Raw genomic sequence first — 20595 nt, forward strand, 5'->3', positions numbered from 1 at the left:
ATAAAGCATGCTGGTTCGATTATGTAACCGAATCCGTGGCGCGCTGTGATTGAGTTTCGCTTCCGTTTCGGTTCCGTTCGATCGATTGATTCCGGGTTGCCCTGCGGATTCGGACGCACCCCACTAGCGAGGTTGCAGGTTTGATTGCCAACTAGTATGTGTGTGTATGAGTGAGAGTGTGTGAATGGAGAATGTACTGCCCAGAAGAAAAAAAAGAGATATCGATTATCGACTTGCCCTTTTTTCTTGCCTCACTTTGTTTGGCCACGGTTAAGTGATGTGGGCTCCAAGGAACGGGTAAGAGCTGCCTCAACGTTATTCCCATTCAATCTTGTTGACCACGGAGAGGGAGAGCGAAGGAGGAGGTACTTAAACCGCCAACCTTTGCCCCACCGGGAGCAAAGTGGGAGTCCAAAGGGTGACGATATATAACATTCCGATGGTAAATTGGAGTTCATATCGAGCGTTACGGTGCCGGTTGGAATGGTGTGACGGGAGAAGAAGGAAGAAAGGATGAGCGGTTTCCTCTAGTACGCGCTTGAGGCATTTCTAGAGAGAGAGAGAGAGAAAGAGAGAGAGAGAGAGAGAGAGAGAGAGAGAGAAAGCAACAAAAAAAAATGCGAACATGGAAATCTGTTGGTTTGGTGAACCATCATGGATGGATCGCGGCGAGGATGTGATTGTTGATTTTATTCCCACTTGTCCCGTGGTGGCATTGAGCTTATTTATTTTGATTCTGCGGCAGTACGCGGATAAACAAATAAGAGTTTTATTGATGTGAATGGGCGACCTTTGTTGGTCATATCGTTTTGTATTGTCTATCTTTTATACTTTATAGCTGTGTCTACAATTATCGAAGAGTATTGTTGAACATTTAATGCCTGTTTTGATTGCATATCAAATTGGGTTAAATAGCACATTAAATTAATAACTAGAAAAATTATTTACATTAAAAAGCTTTCTTTAAGGTATAATCCTTCAAAAAACTTTTATTACCAAACGATATGTTGTAGCATCATTTTTACCTTTTTTGTAGTTTGCGTGAGTATTTAAAGCTTGCAGTTAATGTTTTAGAAAGAATTTTACCATAAAATAATATTAAATTAGTGTTTAATTTACAATTAAAATTAAATCATTGGAACACATTTATTGAACATGTTCTTATTTTATAAACAATTATTTAATCCTAATTATTATTTAATACTAATTATTTAATTATATCCCAATTTTTGCACACTGAAGGCAACAGCAAATTCATTTCACATGTTTGAGATGAATAAAATCATAATATTTTTGCTATGTGTGTCTAGAATACATCATTATTATGTAAAAAATAGTATATTTATTTCTTAATTTTTTATGATGAAAAATATTGATTTTTGAACCTATAATAAAATTATTGCACTCTAACAAAAGCTTAACATTCTATTATTGCACACTTTTTACTCAATTATTGCACACTTTCCCACACACTGAAACTGACAAAAGACTTTAAATTGATGTTTTTCTAATGAAAAGTGTTAAGGATAACACGAAACACTATTGCATTACACTTCTTGGTTCTTGATTTAAGCCGGAATTGCGCAAAATAAGAAGAAAAGTAGAAATCCAATGATAAACAAAAAACTGTAAATTTTAATGGTATGGTGAAAAAAGAAGGCAGAATCGTGAGAATTTACTGAATAAGCTGAAATATCAGCCTATTTGTGGAACAGTAATCGTCATCCGGGTTGTATCCATTTGAATGTTACGGTCCACCACATTTGATGTCTGCGCTTGTGTACAAACAAAGATACATTTAAAAATTGTTTTGTTTTTCCTTTTTTCTTATAAGTTATATTATTTTTATTAAACCTAAAACACCAATTCAAACAATCTTTAACCTTTCTTGACATAATATTTATCCTTCAGAGACGTTGGAGTGGTGACATGATTTCAACCTCCAATTGTCAAAATCCAAATAATAAAGCTGACTAGTATCGTAAAAATGGCGAGCGTGGTGAAATATACCTTTTTTCATCTGATAAATCCATTCGTTTTGATCAGAATCAATCTACAAAAAAAATTATGTTTAATTCAATCGATTATTAAATAAAATATAATAGTGAAACATGCAACAGAACTGCTTAATATTGATGGAAAATGTAAACTTTCATCAACATTTTATAAATATTTGGAAATCTAGCTATTCGTACGCAGTATGCAATAATTGGCAAATTACCCTACATCGGCTTTACTTATTATCCCCAAAACTCGAAATTCTAACTATGCAAGCTTGAACTTGCAAAACAGTACCTTAAAAAATAGTTTACTATGTGATAACCGGAAATTGAAATCCAAAACCTTTACCGGGACGTAATAAAAAAAAAAAACAAATCATGTTCAAAATCGGGAAAACATGATACCGAACGGTATTTCGGGATAAATTATAATCACATTTCGCTACCTGTAACGGCTTCCCCCATCCTATATCACCGCCATACCGAAAGAGTGAAAAGGATAGCCCAAACAAAACACTAAACGCACAAAACGCCCAAACTCACGACCATAAATGGCCTCGTTTCTTCGGAATGAAAATTCACGACCTCGATTCCTTCGCTTTATGATAGGTCTTTTGGTTGTGTATGTGTTTGTGTATGTGTGAGTCTTACTGTTCCTTGCCACCGAAAGGGTCAAGGTTTCCAGTGGTATCCACGTCCCTGGCAGCGATTCGTCATCGCACGACGCACAGCAACAAGGAACGAACGTCGGGAAGAAAAATTATACTCTACCCCGACATGCGAACGAATCGTGTTGTAACGAGCCTAACGCACGCCAGCGCTCGCTGCGTTCTGGTCGGCCGGAAAATCGGTGCTTAAAAGGGAAGGGATATAACAAGGATGGGGGTGAGTGAAGGAGCAGCTTCGGTAGCAAATAGGCGCCAAATGGCCCGCAAAAGGTGTGGATGACAAGCGTTGGACACGGCGGACTTTCGGTGGGTCGGGAGGGCGATCCCTTTTGCTTTATTGGGACATGGCCTTGGCATGGGGGAGGAGGGAAGCGATAGGAGAAGGAGAGAAAATTGTTGTTGCACTTTTGCCACTGTTCCGGTTGCAACAATAACTTTTTAAAAATAAAAAGGAAATAAATAATCGGTCATGCATGGTAAAAAGGTGTTTTACCCGCAAGACCACGCTCGCTAGTGATACGAACCCTTTTTGGAGCAGGCTTGAACAAAAACCAAACAAAAAATAGAAAGAAAACATATCAACCAGCCCATTCGGTGGAAACACAAACAGCTGACGCGTTTATTTTATACCAATTTTCCGTCCCCGTGCGCCATTCGGTCGCCTGGTGAAATCCATCAACTGAGTCAGCCTCGACGGTCGGAAAGCACACACACACACACAGGAGCTAGACGGGTAGCGATTTTCCTTGCCAGTTCGAAGCGCTGGATGAGGTTATAAGAGAGCAGCGAAAAAGGAAAAAGTTTCATAATTTACCATTGAAACAGTGCAACAATGGGGGAGTGCATTTGTTGCCATTTTCACTGAGAGCGGAAGGGTTTGCCGCCGGTGGTGGGTTGTCTGTTTGTTTTTATATTGACAGTTTTCAATTTTTGCTCACAACTTTTCCAGCGTAAATTCTTTTGAATACTTGTGTCATGGCAATCATAACATTCATAACTGTTTCTTCATCAGTGTAGCAGTAGCTGTGCAGTACAGTTTTGTTTCAAAGTTTTTTTTCTCTTCCTTTTTGTATAAGGTTGCAACTATTATTTTAAAGCAGCACATGCAACAGCTTACCTTGCACTGGATGGCTCACGAAAGAATTCGTTTGCGAGGTTAAGGGATGGACCGTTTTAAATTTACAGCTTTTCAATTTGCGTCCGTATTGCTGCTGTCGTACAAATTGGTTGGGAATTAAATTTGACTACCTGCCAATCAGAAGGCTAATCGGTGTGGTTCTCGTGCAAATGGTTACGGCAAACGGTGGACCTAGACCGACCGGAGCGGTTGTGAATATTGAATTGCAGCTGCAAACCGTTGCATGCGGGAGGAGTATGGCGGTGTGCAGTGAAACGGTGCCGCTTATAAATCAATCAGACCAAAATAAACAAATTCTAGCACCGAACAGTGATTGCGTGAGGGTGCAATACAACATGCAGCAAGTGAAGAAGAGCAGGAAAATTGGAATGCGGTATAGATGCATGTACATAATTAAGCGGTTGATTGCATCAGTAGCTGTTATTACTTACATGGTTGAGCTAGAATTTAGTGCTTTTTTATTGCTGGTTTTCTTTAAAAAATGTTTTATTTTCAATTTGTTAGAAATAGCTGAATTTTTATTATGTGTTAAGTTTTTGTTTTACGTTATCCTATTTTTTTACGTGTTTTATATCAAAATAAATCATTTTAATTTCAATTTTGAAGCTTTCTTTACATTTTCTTCTTTTTAAGTTCATTAGTCTTACATGTATCATGTTTTGTTAGTTAATAACTAATGGTATTAGAAAGCTTTTATTTACTTTTTATTTTATAATTTTAGATGTTTTATGATTACATTTATCACATTATTTTTTATTAAGTTTTTATTTGCAATGTTTAATTGAGATTGTTGGCACGATATAGACCACATGCGTTCTAGACAGAAGTAATGTTTGTAAACATCGATCTGTCAACAGCAGATCGACCTAACTCCCAATTTACCCGTCAGATGGCGTACTAAATACATAGAAAGGGACGACAGGGTTAGCTTGTGCGACAACTAGTTCTCCCAGAATAGGACCAATCAGGAAGCGGTTCAATTAGGGTCAAGTTCGCACAGCTGATCGAGAACAGGGCGCCATCGCTAAACGCAAAATTAGTCACAAATTAGAAAACGGATAGGCAACACCAATTTTAAAACTACGCTGCGAACATCACCAAAAGCTAGTTTGTGAATTTTGTCATCCTTTCTTTTTTAAACTCAAATATAGATTGCTACACACGTAGCAACATTTTAAAATTGCTCAGTTCTATTCCGTGTGAATATTTGAGATACGATGAGTAAACGCGGGTTTGATTGTGGTGGCTGCGAGCGGCATAATACCGTAGACGACATGGTGCTGTGTGATAGTTGTGAAAAGTGGTACCACTACGGATGTGCTGGCGTCACCGCGGAAATCAAATTCCAGGAGTGGCGATGTGAATCGTGCGTGAAAGTGGCAAAGAGCGAAGCGAGGGGAACGGGCCAGCCTAAGCCTGCGAAGGAAGCCATCGCGAAACCGGGGAAGCCTGCTGGAAGCTGCAAAGGCAACGAGACCAAGAACGCAGCACCAAGCGAGGGCGAGACCTCGGGGCGTACAGCATCCGCGGAAACGCTGCAGCCTACGACGTCCCAAGCTGCTAGACCACCCAGCGCGAAATCGTCAAAAGCGCATTCGCGCAATTCAAGCGCGGCGTTAGAACGTCTTGTAAAAGTGCAAGAATTAGAAAGAGAGATGGCCGTCAAGGAGTTTGAGCTCAAAATGGCGAGCCTGAAACTCGAGCAGGAGAAACTCCGTCTCCAGTTCGAGGAGGAAACAGAACGCGGATCCCACCGATCATTCGCGAGTAATTCGTTGAAAACGGAGGAGTGGGTACGCGAACAACAGCAGCTGCATCAGCAGCAGCATGAGCAGCATCAGTTGCATCAGCAGCAACAGCAGAAACAGCAGCATGAGCCGCTGCATCAGCAGCAACTGCATCTGCTGCAACAGCAGCAACAGCAGTATAACCCCGCTGCACGTACCCGTGAAGTGGCTGTACCCGCGTTAGTGGAAACAGTGACCGTCAACCCTACGACAGTGGCAGCCGTTGCGGAAACAAGAAGAAGAGGCCTTACAGAGGACCAGGTGGTGGCGAGGCAGATCTACCCCAAAAAACTGCCCACCTTTAGAGGATCGACGAAGGAGTGGCTCGTATTCATAAGCTGCTACAACGACTCGACGTAAGCCTGCGGATTCACGGATCGAGAAAATATAATCCGTCTCGAAGAGTGTCTGCAAGGTCCCGCACGTGACGCAGTTTTGTCAAAGCTGAACACTCCCAAAGCAGCGCCTCTAGTCATCAAAACCCTCGAGCGCTTGTACGGTCGACCGGCGCTGGTTGTGAAGGAGCTGCTGGACCAAGCGCGACGGACAGAAGCTCCCAAACCAGAGCACCTGGAGTCGCTCATCACTTATGGGATGGCAGTGCAGCAGTTGTGTGACCAACTAGTGACGGCGGATCAGGAAGATCACCTGAACAACCCCATGCTGCTGGAAGAGTTAGCAGAAAAGCTGCCGGCGTCAAGGAGACTAGAGTGGGTACGCTACAAGAGCCGGGTTACACGACCAAATCTAAGGGACTTTGGTGAGTTTATCGATCGGCTTTTAGATGAGGCTTGTGAGGCCTGCAAATACGTTCCCCCAGACAAATCCCAGCAGAGACACAACTCCGGGCGACCTCCTCACACCTTCGGCCGCTATCCGGTTAACGTACACTCACAACCAAGAGTAACAGTAATGGGTAGCAGGTGCCCAATATGTAGCGACCAGCACCATGTACGATTTTGCGAAACCTTCAGGACAATGACTGTGCAATAAATCCTACAAAAGCCAGTTCTAAGAAAGTCTACCCAGCTACTCATTTACTGTTACACACGTAACAACATTTAAAAATTAGTCTGTTCTTTCTGCCTTATATTTTGCTACTTTCACGCACGATAGTACAATAGTACGCATCACAACAGCCGCGATCGAGGTGAAATGTGTCGAATCTCGTACATAAACGAACACACATAACTAGAGAGCAATGAGGGTTTGCATATCGTGCAGTATTAATTTAGTTAATCCTGCTACGCTAAGGATTCACGGGGTGGGGTGTTGGCACGATATAGACCACATGCGTTCTAGACAGAAGTAATGTTTGTAAACATCGATCTGTCAACAGCAGATCGACCTAACTCCCAATTTACCCGTCAGATGGCGTACTAAATACATAGAAAGGGACGACAGGGTTAGCTTGTGCGACAACTAGTTTTCCCAGAATAGGACCAATCAGGAAGCGGTTCAATTAGGGTCAAGTTCGCACAGCTGATCGAGAACAGGGCGCCATCGCTAAACGCAAAATTAGTCACAAATTAGAAAACGGATAGGCAACACCAATTTTAAAACTACGCTGCGAACATCACCAAAAGCTAGTTTGTGAATTTTGTCATCCTTTCTTTTTTAAACTCAAATATAGATTGCTACACACGTAGCAACAGAGATTGAAATCATTTCATTTATTGTGAACAATATTTTTGAAACATTATTATTATTATTATTGCTATTATTGTTATTATTATTATTATTATTATTATTATTATTATTTTTCTTATTATTATTATTATTGTTATTATTATTATTATTATTATTATTATTATTATTGTTATTTTTATTTTTATTATTATTATTATTATAGTTATTATTATTTTTATTTTTATTATTTTTATAATAATAATAATAATTATAATAATAATAATAATGATAATAATAATAATAATTATTATTATTATACTTATTATTATTATTATTGTTATTATTATTATTATTATTATTATTATTATTATTATTATTATTATTATTATTATTATTATTTTTCTTATTTTTCGTATTTTTCTTATTATTATTTTTATTATTATTATTATTATTATTTTTATTATTATTATTATTTATTTTTATTTTTTTATGATTATTATTATTGTAATAATAATAATAATTATTATTATTGTTATTATTTGTGTGTTTTATTTTAAGGAACTACTTATTGGAAGCTTTTTTACCTTCTATAAACCAATGATGGAAACTGATGTTGATAATATACATATCATAATTGCACAATTTTAGTGATAGAGTATTTTTCAAAGTGATTATTTGTATGGCATTCATCTTTTACTCTGCTAATATTGTTCATATTTGCTTTCGAAAATCGTTCGCGATGTGTTCAAAAATTTTTTTTCTTTTTTTCCAATAATTTTTACATTTCAAAGGTTCAACTTTTCCAATTTCCACATAAAATTTAACTTCCGCAGCGTATCGTCCATGCATCAAACCCTTCCAAGCGGGATAGAAAAGAGCAGCAATAACAGCAATTACCTTAATCGTTAGTGTTAACCATTTACAATAACACCGAGCGGATAACAATACCTTCGCCAACTCCGAGCGCTGACGATGGCGCGACACACTTTATCATCCGGAAGCGTGTGTCGCTGCTTTACGCTGCCACCCCGCGGTACGTGCCCGATCGGTGGGCGCCCATCACATAGCTGTCTCGCGCTACTGTCGCAGCAATGTGTAGCAAAGTTTTTGCGTTAGTTTAACTCCATCGTTGAATGTTATCGTTTTCTATGTTCGTTTCCGTGCATTTTTTTATGTTTTTTTTTTTTGCGTGCTCTGCCTCCCACAAAACCCGTACCGGACGTAAAGGATGTGACAATCGTAGCGAACCAGCGCTACCATTCCGGTTTGTTTCCGATCGGAGAAACTTAATTTAATAACACACGTTAACATTCATTCTGCATCATCCCGCCCGGGTGGACGGTTGAGAACGCTCGAAAGCAATTAAAAGTCCCAGCAACGTCAAAATCGATATTTATTTCGGGAACAACGTTTCCCACCCGAGTGCGAAAGCTCCCGGCAGGGCTTGGAGATTGGAATTAGAATGAGTGGGGTTTTTTTCTGTTCAACACACTATTGCTCAAAATCACATTGGTTCGTCGCAGGAACTAGAAGGAGCTGATCGGGTTGTATCCCGTTCCTTTTGCTGCCTTGTAACATACGTCCGTCTCCTTTATTCAACGGGACGCAAATATCAGATTCAGCTACGTGCAAAAACTACTCTCCAAGCTTTTTGAAGCTTTGTAGGGAAGTGGAAAAAGGGGCAACGCAAGACGCAGTGGGCTAACACTATTTAATCAATCACTTTGTACCGAAGCGAACGTACAGTGGCGGTGGCAAAAAGGCGGTGGCAAACGTAGTGCGGCCCGAGGGCTTTGATTCGTGTGACGCTCTGGGGTGTAAATTATTGCTTGTAGCAACGAATACTTTCATTTCACTGCTTACAGCTGAAGCATAACGTTTGTTGGTCGCTCTTTAAGGTGGGCTGGTAAATGAGGCAACTTTTGGAGGGGTGATGGGGTGAGGGGAAATATTATACCAGCCAAAAAGAATATTGAATTCTTCATGAACCAGAGAGTTGTGCATGGTGACGGCGGGGGAAGTGGTTAATTAATATGGATAAGGATAAATATAATGGATCATATTTAGCGCTATTCGGTTGGGTGTATCGCAAGGCTTGGTATAGAACACAATTCATTAGCATTATGTTTGTGTTGAATGAATTGTAATGAAAGACGTGGGCACTGGCCATTCGATACGACACATGATATTAATTAATCGTCACAAACATTTTGTTTGTGATGTTATTGCAGCGATCAGAATAAAAATGTAGTTGGTTCAACAAAATAACGATTTGTTTAAAATAACGAAATAACGAATATATTCTATTACAATATCAACGCCAAGGGTAAAAAATATTATAACAGTTTTCTTTTTGCAAACCAAAAAAGGTTGTTTCTAGATTACATAAAATAAAATTAGATTTTTTAGAGTGCCTTGTGAAACATGTGGACATATTATACATATTAAATAGATACCGTACTGCTTCGAATTACAGACACTTAAGGCATTTTTGGCATTTAAGATACCCAATAAATTTACTTGAAACACTGCAAAAACTCAGGAAACTGCAATGATAATTTGATTTATATTCCGGACATTTTCGGGCTCATGTTTCAAATTACCGGCGTTTTGATTCAAATTCCGGACAGCCTCGAAATTTAATTTAATATTTTCATATCAACACACATACTATACCTTTTTTTTGTTTTTAACCTATATTTGCGCTCGGACAACAAATTCTGAGGGTCATTGTCCTCCTGAGTCGACAGGACGACGGTCTCACTGACAACGGGGTTTGCGTGCGGTTTCCCTCTTGCATTAAACCGAAGTATCGATCTCTTGGGCATTGGGCACATCTATCTTCAAAAATCATTGTTTTAATACAACCGAATCTTTCTTCTTGTTATTATCACTGTCTTAAAACGTATTTTTATGCAATTAATCACAAATTACTTCGGCTGTCCGGAATTTAAATCAAGATAAAGAATATTGCTCCGAATTCAGGACAGTATTCAATACGTGTTTTATTGAGATTCAGACCACAATATGATAAAACACTATTGTTTTTACGCTGACAACTACTTTCACAATGGATTTCGATGTATTTCAATGCACGTGGATGCGATAAATAATTTATCGAAGAACTGTGTGTTGGTTTGAAGCAAAACTGCTGAGAAAGCCTCTGGTGGTGAACTGACCGACAGAAAATATTTATTTACTGTGGCATCAAAGCCCACTAGGGGTCAGACACATTTTTAATATATTCTAGGACATTATTGGCATTCTATAAAATTAAAAAGCGGTATGGCCAGGAACTAGATATGAATCAATTCAATAAAACCATGCCAAATGTTCGGAATTTGAAGGTGTCCGTAATTTGAAGCATAACGGTATATTTTATCCTTTTTGCTATTAATTCTAAGTCTAGCTCCTGTCAAGTTTCAAAAGAATAATAAATTTTCCATTAATCAAAATTGATTTTCATCATCCTTTACCTTCCACAACATCGATACACGTCTCATAGAAGTCTCATTTGGAAAGCTTTCCCTGACAAATGCGATGGAATAAACTTTACAAAACCATCAGAACCACACAAAAAGAAAACGATGTAAAACTGACAAGTTGGTAGCATACACACTCACACATACAATGCACCACAAAGCACAAAAAAGCTCGATTGAGTTTCAAAGTGAAGCGCATTTAACAGATCGGAAGCAGTAACAGAACGCTAAAGTCGTTCGACTACTTCTGTTCGAGTTTTATCCATTTGGCACCATCGAAAAGAAACAATGAAACCGTTTCCATTCGGGCGCGTTTGAGTGGATGTGTGTGTATGTGTGTGTGTGTGTGTGCAGATCGTACGATAACAATGAACCCCCGGGTACCCTTTTCGGTTCGCCCAGTCCAAAACCCGGGCGTTGATAGTTTGTGTTACTTTTCAATAGTTTTTACACCAGTCCGTCCATCTGGCGTGTCCCGTACCGTGGCGTGGGTACCGTTTCCGGTTTTATGTGCCGCTCGTTTCAGCGTGAGTGCTTTTTTGCTCGCTCCTCGTATCCTCCTCGAATGTATGGGAAAAAAGCAAATCCACCCACTTGTATGTATATGTGTGTGTATGTTTTTATCGAATCGATTGTCGAGAGAAGATGCAGCCCACGAGGGGCCACGGAATGCACAGGATCCTTGTTTTCCTAAGATTGTGTTTGCTTGCCTTTTTATGTACGCTCACTCGCTCTGTCTCACTCGCTATCAATCGTTAATATTTTATCGCCTCCTCTATGGGAAAGACAAATAAAACGCCGGTAAAAAAAGAAACGGGAAAAAAGCAATCATACAACTCGCCTTTTGCCCCAACAGCGCTGCGAAGGCAAAAGCTTCACCCGAGCAGGCAAAAAGCTTCCGTTTTAAGTTTCCATCCCGCGAAAGTCACCTTCCTTCGCGGGCCACGGACCCACACGAACAACAATCAACAAGCCCGCGCTACCGCCCACTTCCCCATTTATTCACCCCCCACTGCCGGCGCTTTCGTTTCGTGCGAGAGTGCACCGGAATGCCGGTATTCGTGCATGTGTGTATCGGCACGGTCGGAAAATCATATGCGGCAGATGGTGGTGGCGGTCTCACTTAACCCTTCACCTGCTCGCAGAGCAGGGCCAAGCCGAATGGTAAGGCAAGGGAATAGAAAAGAAGGAGTAGAAGGTGAAAATGGGAAAACAGGGACATCACACGCCAGGGGTGCATGCGCCATGTTGTCGCAATTCGCATTTTTCCGACGACGCGTGCTGTAATGTCAATAGTGAGTGATTTTCCCCGCCATGGGGTAGGGGAACGATTCGTGCCGACTTCCCCTGCGTAACGCCGTCACTCACTCGCCTTTTTTCCTGCTCCGGTGAGTTACTCTTTGTTTCGATTTTACCTCACCAGTTTTCCACCTCAGCCGATCGAAATCGGTGAAAAGCGTTGTGATGGTGCCACGAGCCGCAAAGAAATGTTTCTCTCAATCGATTGCAGCGCCCTCTGTACGGTCTTTCCGGTAAGCTTCAAAAACCAAAAATAAAACCGATTTGAAAAGGGGTTTTTGTGTGACAGTTTTTATTTCTTCTTCTTCTTATTTTCTGTCTGCCATCCATTCGTTTGCTCGCCCGTAGCTCACCACGTGGCACTCAGTGCGCGCGTGCTCATCTCGATCGAGAGTGCCTGCATAACGCGGGCGCTCGCTTTAATGATCTCGCCAGCGGTGTTGAAGGGGAGATTTTTTTTGCAGCAGCAGTAGAAGTCTACTCGCTAGCGCATTCGACGTTACGCTCAGTGCGTTGCGGATTTTCACCGGAAAAACATCCCCGTCTCCGTGTCTGGTGGTTCGCGGAAACTGTACGCGTGTGTCTGTTTGTGTCGGGCCTGTGTCGTTCGATCGAGTAATCGAGGCTGCTGTGTGCGGTGTGCGGTACGACCTTAAACACAATTGTTTGCAACTCGATTTGTGTAGTTAACCAGTAAAACATTTCATAAAAACAAAACCACAAACATATCCGTCTTCTAAAAAGACAAAATCCAGCTAATTCTAGTGTGCCGTAGTGTGTTGCATCGTTATTTTCCCCTGCGTTTCCTTTGCCCAAGCACGCCGACCAGTGTGCCGTGTGGGTTACGGTCGGTCGGCAACCGCTCGGGAAACAGTGGCCGACGGGACACGAACGCCGATACCACGGCAGCCTTCCTTCAAGCTGGACGTTACTGGCTCGTTACTGACCTGGCACTCGCTCAGTCGGCCGAAGGAACTCGTTGCAGGCGTTTGTAGTATGCGCAACAAACGGTAGGCAACGCGTGTCCTACCACCGCCGGAGGGAAAGAACGTGTACGTGTGCGCCTGTGCGTGTGTATGTGTGTATTGTTTTTGCATGTGTGACTGTGTGAGCTAGGCACGAGCAGCTAGGCAGAGTGGGAGACGGACACGGACAGAGATCTGCCGATCCCAGAACGTTACACTCCCGGTTGTTGTGGTTGCTCGAGTTGTTCGGGAAAGCTTTGTTTGGTTAGAAGTTCGGGGTCGGGGATTCCATTGCATCGGCCAAAAGCAAAAAAAGGACTGTTAAATTAAAGGCATGAAAAACTGATCGCTAGTTTGTGCATGTGAGGTTTTAGAAAAGTATGAGTTAAAGAGAAAAAAAAACAACTATCCACTGTGCTGATGATCGAGTTGGAATCGACGTCGAGTCGACAGACCGTCAGACGGAGCTTCGCGTATGAAATTACATAATTTGCTGCAAGATGTGCGAACGAGACACAAGCAACTGCAACATCGGACACTCGGGGAACTCGCCTTTTAGGGGGAGGGGGGGGGTCTAAGTGATCTAATAGCGTGAATATTCAAGGGAACATTGTTTTTCATTTATTCTTCATTTACTTTCATTGCGCGAAAGATTGAAATGGCAGTAAAAAGCAGTAAATTTGTTTTTGTTGCTGGTTGTCTAACAATTGCTTTTTTATTGTTGCTTAAAGTGTTGTTGTTGTTTTTTGTCTTATTTTCTGACGTTTGTTTGATGAAATAAGAATTAAAAATCAATTGGATTAATTGTTCAAAATTTTCATTTCAAGTTGAGCTACTTGCTAATCAACAGTGACAGTAATTATACTATGGATATTAGTGGATATTAGTCGATATTCTCAAATTTGCCCTTAAGATGACAATACTTATTCAAACTTTAATTCTAATATTTAATAGATTATTAACTCATTTTTAAATTATTTTTTACATATGACACGAATATTAAAATTATTCAAATAAGAATAAACTGTTGAGATATTTCCATTTGTCGAAAGCTTAGATTGAAGTCAGATTTGGTGAATAAATAAATGGGAACTGAAAATTAAGGAAATAAGTCACATTTATTGAGAGCATAGTATTGTACGAAAATAAACATATTGAAGCAATGATCTGGCAGAAGTTTCCAATTTTCTATGCCCTCAAATATCATGTAAAATGTGCAGAAAAATGTCTAAATCTTGCATCTTTGAAATTGACTCACACTTTCACAGCTAACCAGAACAGAAAAGTCGAAAACCACCCGTTCCTCGACAAGCTACGGCAACGGCGAGAAGGAAGTGGTGAGTGGTACAACTTTCAACAAAAACAAACAACGGCAAACCAGTTAGACATTTTGTCTGTGCGTGAAGCTCCGAAAATTAAAATCTCGAAAATCCTCGAACTCCGAACGGGGGTGGGAAACGCACTGCAAGTGAAGCTCCGCCAGAAAGAAAACACCGTGTCGACCGTGAGCGTGTGTGTATGTGTGAGTGTGTGTGTGTGCATGCCGGGGAAATTTTGAAAAAGCCGCAACCGCAGCAGTGTGTGCAGAAGTTTTCCCGTGCAGTGGAAGTGAAATTTCCGAAAACCTCCTTAGCGGTGTGACCGTAGTGTGCTTTCCTTTGTCACTGCAATAGTGTGTGTGTGTGTGGCTGTGTGTATGTGGCTGTATGCATACGTGTCAGTATCCGTGTGCTTGGTGCATTTGTGAGCGTGTGTATGTGTGAGGCAAAAAACAGCAGCCGAATTGTTGTTTTTTTTTTCTTCTTTGTTTAATGCATGACCAACAGTTTATGTGTCCGTGTGCGCGTCTCCCTTTTCGCGTGGAAGCAATTGTTGTGTAAGGCTTCGGCGTCGTTTGGTGAATTTTTGGTCGACGGTTAAGCATCGGAAGCCGAAAAAGTTCGCAACAGCGGACGGTCGTGTGAGACATCTTAGCTTGTTGTGCGCTGCGGGCCTAAGGGCAAAACGTGTCGGAATTTTGTCTGGGAATGGCCGGCTGAGTGGTGTTTGGTGAGTGCTGTTTTTTCACGCTCATTTGGTAAACGTTTGTGCGAGTGTTTTTCTTTTACAACCCCGCCTCCCCCTTTCCCACCAACGATCACAAACGAAAGAAGCGTTAAAATTTCTCGCCAACCTCCTGACGATCGTGGCAAGCGTGAGCGAGAGAGAGAGAGAGAGCGAAGCATTCTAAGTAAAACGCACTTAGAACGAAGCAGGCGAGAACGTCCTGGTGGAAATCGATTCGCCACGAAAGTGAGTCTGTGTGCGTGCGTGAACGAGAAAGCACGAGCAAGTTTTGAAAGTTTTCCCAACGCCACGCTGTGTCGTCCCATGTGTGAGTGTGAACGAAAGTGTGAGCGTGAAGGCAACATAACAGCAGTCGAGAGAAAAAGAAAGCAACTGCCCCCCCAACACTAGCGCTGCAGTTTATTCCATTCGGTGTGTGCAATCGTCGGAGTGTGCAGCTTGATGAAAGAATAGTTTTGTTTGGTTTTCTTTTTGTTTTTACCTCTTTCCGGCAAAGGCAAAGTGTCCTTGTTGCTGCTGCTGCTGCTGTTGGGAGTGTGTTTTTGGTGTGGTGTTAGTTTGGCGATTGTGGACCCGGCAGAAGGGCAGGATTCACTTCTGGGTTATCCTGTATTTGTGGGTGTGTATGTGCTTTAATCCAGTGTGACCAAGTGTGATTGAGGGGACGTGTGCGGTTTAGTGAAAGGAGGCAGGATCGGCTGGGCCAGCTAAGGAACTGTGACGCCCGTGTGACACGACCAAAAGGGACCAAAGTTCGGGTGCCCGTTCGTATGCAGAACACGTAAGTAGCAGTACGCGGGGTCGGTTGCTTGCGAAATGGTATTTCGTTTATTTCTTTCTTCGTTTGCGCCTAATGCTGCAACTTGCACGGGATGAAAATAGTTTCAGGCAGGGTTGTATGTGTGCGCGTGCTTTCTTATCAGATTGAATCAGATTTGTTCGTGTGTGAAGGAGTGGTGGAGGTTTGCCCCGGCGCTCTTGCATGAAGGAATTTGAAAATGACTGTGCAAGAAATTAGAGATGAAAAAAAACTGGGAGGAATATATAAGGGGAAACGGTGTCTCTTAGACATGTTTACAGTTTCTTCAAGCTAGCATGTTAAGCTTATTTGTGTAGTATAAATGCGAAAGATTTGAGTTATGGCGTCCTGTAAGTTACGTTTTATTGAATAATTAGTAAAATCATAGTTTTCCGAGGCAAAAGCAGTACACAACCAATGACACAAATGACTGAAGTTGTTGTTATCAATTACTCTTAAGTTTTTATGACAAAAATATTTGAGTCGAGCTTTTGCATCATGTAGGTCCAGAACATTTCGATGGAACGATGCTGGGGGATGTTGGTCCAGTTGGAATAGAGCTAGGGTGTTTTATCTAAAATCTTCCGAAATTCACCTAAAATAGTCGCATTGAATTTTGGCATCATTGCATGCCACTGCGAAGTCAGTTGACGCGATTTCTGCTTCTTGATATGTTTGTTCATGTTTCCCAGGTACTATTTCACTGTTCACTGGGCCGGTCTGGTGATGTAGTCGTCAACTCGTACGACTCAATAACATGTCCGTCATGGGTTCAAACCTAGAATGGACCGTCTCCCCGTGGCAAGGATTTGACTATCCGGCTGTGTGGTAATGAAAGCCTGTATAGGCCGGCATGTCTGCATAGGACGTTATGCCAAATAGAAGAAGACATTGAAAGAAACAGGAAAAAATGGGCTATTTTACCTAAAAAATTGAGAAATATTGAACAAAATTAAAACTCATTTTAACTTATTGAACTTATTGAAACTTCAAACGAAACTTTGCTTTTCGTTTGGTTCTTTAATTGGTTTGCAGAGTCGCTGTTATGAATTCGAGCTTTGCAAAATTACGACTGAATGATCATATGAATGAAATTTGAATTCTTGTGTACCAATTAATTCCTGGATTGATCCTTTCAGCTAAATATAGTCCTTAAAAGCTTGATTCCGTTCAATTGGAGTTTATTCAAGTGTCAACTTCACAGTTTAACAATTTCTAAACAACAATAACAATTTCTAAGGTTAAGACCTCATATAATGAGTTGAGGGTATGAATGTTGGTTTCCCAAAAGGTACTAAAGCATTGCTAGGCCTCACATCTGTCATGATGATTCCTATACGCGTACACATTTTCAATGAAATTTGCAAGAAATTCGTACCAATACATTCATCTCCGGCTATGTGTGTGCATTTCACCCAAGATGCTGCAGTATTACCCCTTGAACACCACACACCTCTTGCTGCTAAACCAGGTATTTAAACATCACAATAAAATAAGAATGGGTGACATTTAGATGCGGCCCTCCGCCCTGTCTGCCCGTCCGCCACCCTTTTGCACCCCTGCTGGGGGTGTGAATTCATATTCAAATTCGCATACACACGACCGTAATGAAACCTCGCACCGACCGATGTGTGTTTTGCGCCGGTGTTGCGAAGCCGTACGTCGTTAAAATGTCGCATCGCCGCTGCTGCTGCGCGTGTGGCACACATGTGAATGTCAATAATTAAAATAACGAAACGTACAACAGCAAAAACAAAAATGCAAACAAAAATAACATACAACCAGTGAAATTGTGCTTCCCCGGCGTGCTTCCCACCGACTGCCATGTGCCCTCCCCGCCCTTGCTGCTGCGAATTTTCCCGTTAAGCCTTGGAAAACAAAGCAAAATTGTTGCTTTGGCCGGGAGGAACATAAATAAAATCAAATTAACTCATACACACTCTTAATCCGATTTGTCGAGTTTGGAAGTTCTTGGGATTCGCTTTTTCCTGTGTGCCTGGGTGTGGTGTGGGATCGATAACTGTGTGTGTGTGTGTGTGTGCGTTGAGTGCACTACATCAAACACACAGTCATTCAAAACATCCACCAGTGAGCATTGAATTGAAGTAATAATGTTCTCTTCCGGCAGCGATATGAATGAGTGATGTTGTTGTTTTTGAGTCAAATTAGATAGAGAGAGAGAGAGAGGAAGTAACACACGACACAAAAAGGCTTGAAAAGATTCATACAAAACGGTTGCAAGCAATCAAAGTACGCGACAATTGGAAGGCCAGCTTAGTGTAAACACCTGAGCGCTACGAGCAGTGCTAAATCCCTAGGAAACGATTGAAGCGTGGAAAATCCTCCCCCTTCTCGTTGCGCACAATTTTACTCTTCCTGAAATGCACAGCAGTAGCACGGAGCAGCAGCGCACCAATGTAGGGCAGTTGTTTTGGGAGGCGGAGGCGCTGTTGTCCCTTTAGGGGATTAAACGGTGTATCGATTCAAACTGCATTTAGTTGTCAGTCGCACCTGCTAAGTGCAGCAGTGCCGGGGCAGTCGCTCCCTGTTTGCCCTCTCTTTTCTAGCCGGCTGCGTGTGGCCCAAAGGGATTAGGGGAAGCAGGTTAAGGGTGAGTTGCAGGGGCACACGCTTTCACCTTCAGCAAATCGGATTAGTTCCAGGTGATTTATGAAAGAGTCTTACACGCTTCTTATCTTACGGATCAGGTCGGATTGGATGCAATTGAATTAAATCGTTCGAGTGTGCACTTTAGCTTCTAAAAGGGTGGGCACAGAGATAGTGGCACTGGAAGTCGATATCCCTACATTGATCATCACCGCAAGGGATTGTACCATTTATTTATCAGCTCCCCGGTGTGTGTGTGTGTGCATTCTGAGAAGGATTTAGCTAATGTAATGGAAAAAGGGCTTTCTCTAGCGTTGGTTCTATTCTCTACATTTAATCTCTTCCCGTTTCGAGGGCACTTCCCAAAGGGTAATAAGAGATAGGGGGTGAGAGGGGGGGGGGGATGTTTTGGCAGTGGTTTGGCAGCAACAGTTGCCGCTGGCGTTGGGCGTTGGGCGACCACGCAACGCAACAGTTATTTATGTTTATTTTAACCACGCAACCTAACGCCGGCCCTGGCACGGCACTTTTGTATTGTTATCCCCTTCCTCCACTACCCCACGTTTTTCCCTCCCCCCCCCCCCTTCCCCCCCGCTTGCCCGAACAATGGTTTGTGTTGGTGGTGTGTGCGCTTTTGCATCAATGCACACTATTTTTGTAGCTTGCATGCATGCATGGTTCGGGTGGGGGAATAACACACACACACACACACACACACAAAACAGCCGAAACAGACCCGTGTCGAAACTATCAAGGGCAAGCTACCGTCGGGTGCCTGTTCGGTGGGTGTATGGGTGAAGAATGTAGAGGATTTCACGGCCAACCCTCGCTGTGGCTGTGTGCAGTGCAGCGTACGGCACGCCAATAGGGTAGCATTGGAAAGAAAGTACGTTTCGAAACAGTTGACTGTTTGTCGTCTGCTTGCGACGGGGAAGAAGGGAAATGGATTACAACATATTATACATGAACGCTTTTTTGTTTTCTTCTTTTGTTTTGTTTGAGCAATGGCTGCTGTGTTTCGATGCCAAGGATAAAGATTTGAGACGCCAGGTAGACGGATTCGTGTCTGAGTGGTTTTTTTAAGAAGGAAAAGGGAGATTTGTGATGATGAGATAAAGGGATTATGTTTAGTTTAAATAATGTATGATGGCAAACGAGTGTTTTGTAATATTCCGCTTTTATTTTTTTATGTTCAAATTCTGTATAAATAGTTTTCTTAATACACAATAGAGTGGGACGACGTTTTTACGGGTACCTTTCATCCGGCTGTCAATTTATCCGTGCTGTTTAGGAATGAAAGTTCAATACAAAGTTGACATTGCGTGCTGAGGAGAATGTTTGAAAAAAAAAATTATCAGAGCACATTGTTATTAGAAAAAATTCTAATATTCATGGCAAATTTCAAATAATCTTATTGAAAAAACAAGCAAGTTCATAAAAATTTCCTAGGTTTTACCAAAAAATAATATAAATTTCAAAAAAGACTTGAAAAATGTGTGATAAAATAAATACTTTTACCCATTATCCTTGTTATTCGAGGATCCTGACGAGGTCGTGTCCCGATGAGTCCGGGTAAACGGCGACCCACTGTTACACAAAATGAAACATCAAACATAACGCACTGTTATTATGTTTGTTGTTGTGAGGTATAAAAATACACTTTTAATATCTTCGAGCAAAAGTTAAAAGATAGCTTTTAGCTTCTTGCATCATCTAAAGCCCAGGTTACAGCCCCAGTTAAATTGATCGTGAAATGTAGGGGTTTTCGGCTATATTTTATAAAATATTAGTCAGAATATGGATAATATCGTACACAAAAAAAAAATATTCTTCAACTATTTGGACTATAAAAAATATTGAATAATTAAATTAAATGCATTTTCTTGTGATTCTCCGTTTTGCTTACGGTGAAAAAATAATGTTCAGGAAATTCAAGTAATTCAAGAAAATGCATGTAATTCAATGGTTGGGAATGTAATTAGAAATAAAACGGAATACCCAAAATTTCACTTTCACTCTTACGTGCAAAAGTCTAAACGACGTCAAAATGGACACTCGACAGAACAACACACTGACGTGACCATCCTTGTTGAGTTTTGATACGCAAGTGTATCTACACTAAGATTTTCTTTTTTTGTACTATTGCCTGAACGT

The 20595-nt window shown here is 41.3% G+C and overlaps 1 protein-coding gene across 18 annotated transcripts in view; it reads left to right on the top strand.

Annotated features, from left to right (window-relative positions):
- The first annotated feature begins 12448 nt into the window (after positions 1-12448).
- LOC120961697 (glutamate-gated chloride channel) overlaps positions 12449-20595 on the top strand; it is a 116734-nt gene continuing 108587 nt past the window's right edge. For 5 of the 18 annotated variants that reach the window (XM_040385667.2, XM_049607589.1, XM_040385663.2 and 2 more), the window contains exons 1-2: positions 12673-13077; positions 14237-15816. The gene's annotated coding sequence lies outside the window, so the exon portion shown is untranslated. Of the gene's footprint in view, positions 12648-12670; positions 13082-14236; positions 15817-20595 lie in introns of those variants that run through there. The other 13 variants (XM_040385660.2, XM_040385659.2, XM_040385661.2 and 10 more) reach the window with 10 other exon arrangements.

The sequence above is a fragment of the Anopheles coluzzii genome, chromosome 2 (genome assembly GCF_943734685.1).
Source record: "Anopheles coluzzii chromosome 2, AcolN3, whole genome shotgun sequence".
Lineage (NCBI taxonomy): Eukaryota > Metazoa > Arthropoda > Insecta > Diptera > Culicidae > Anopheles > Anopheles coluzzii.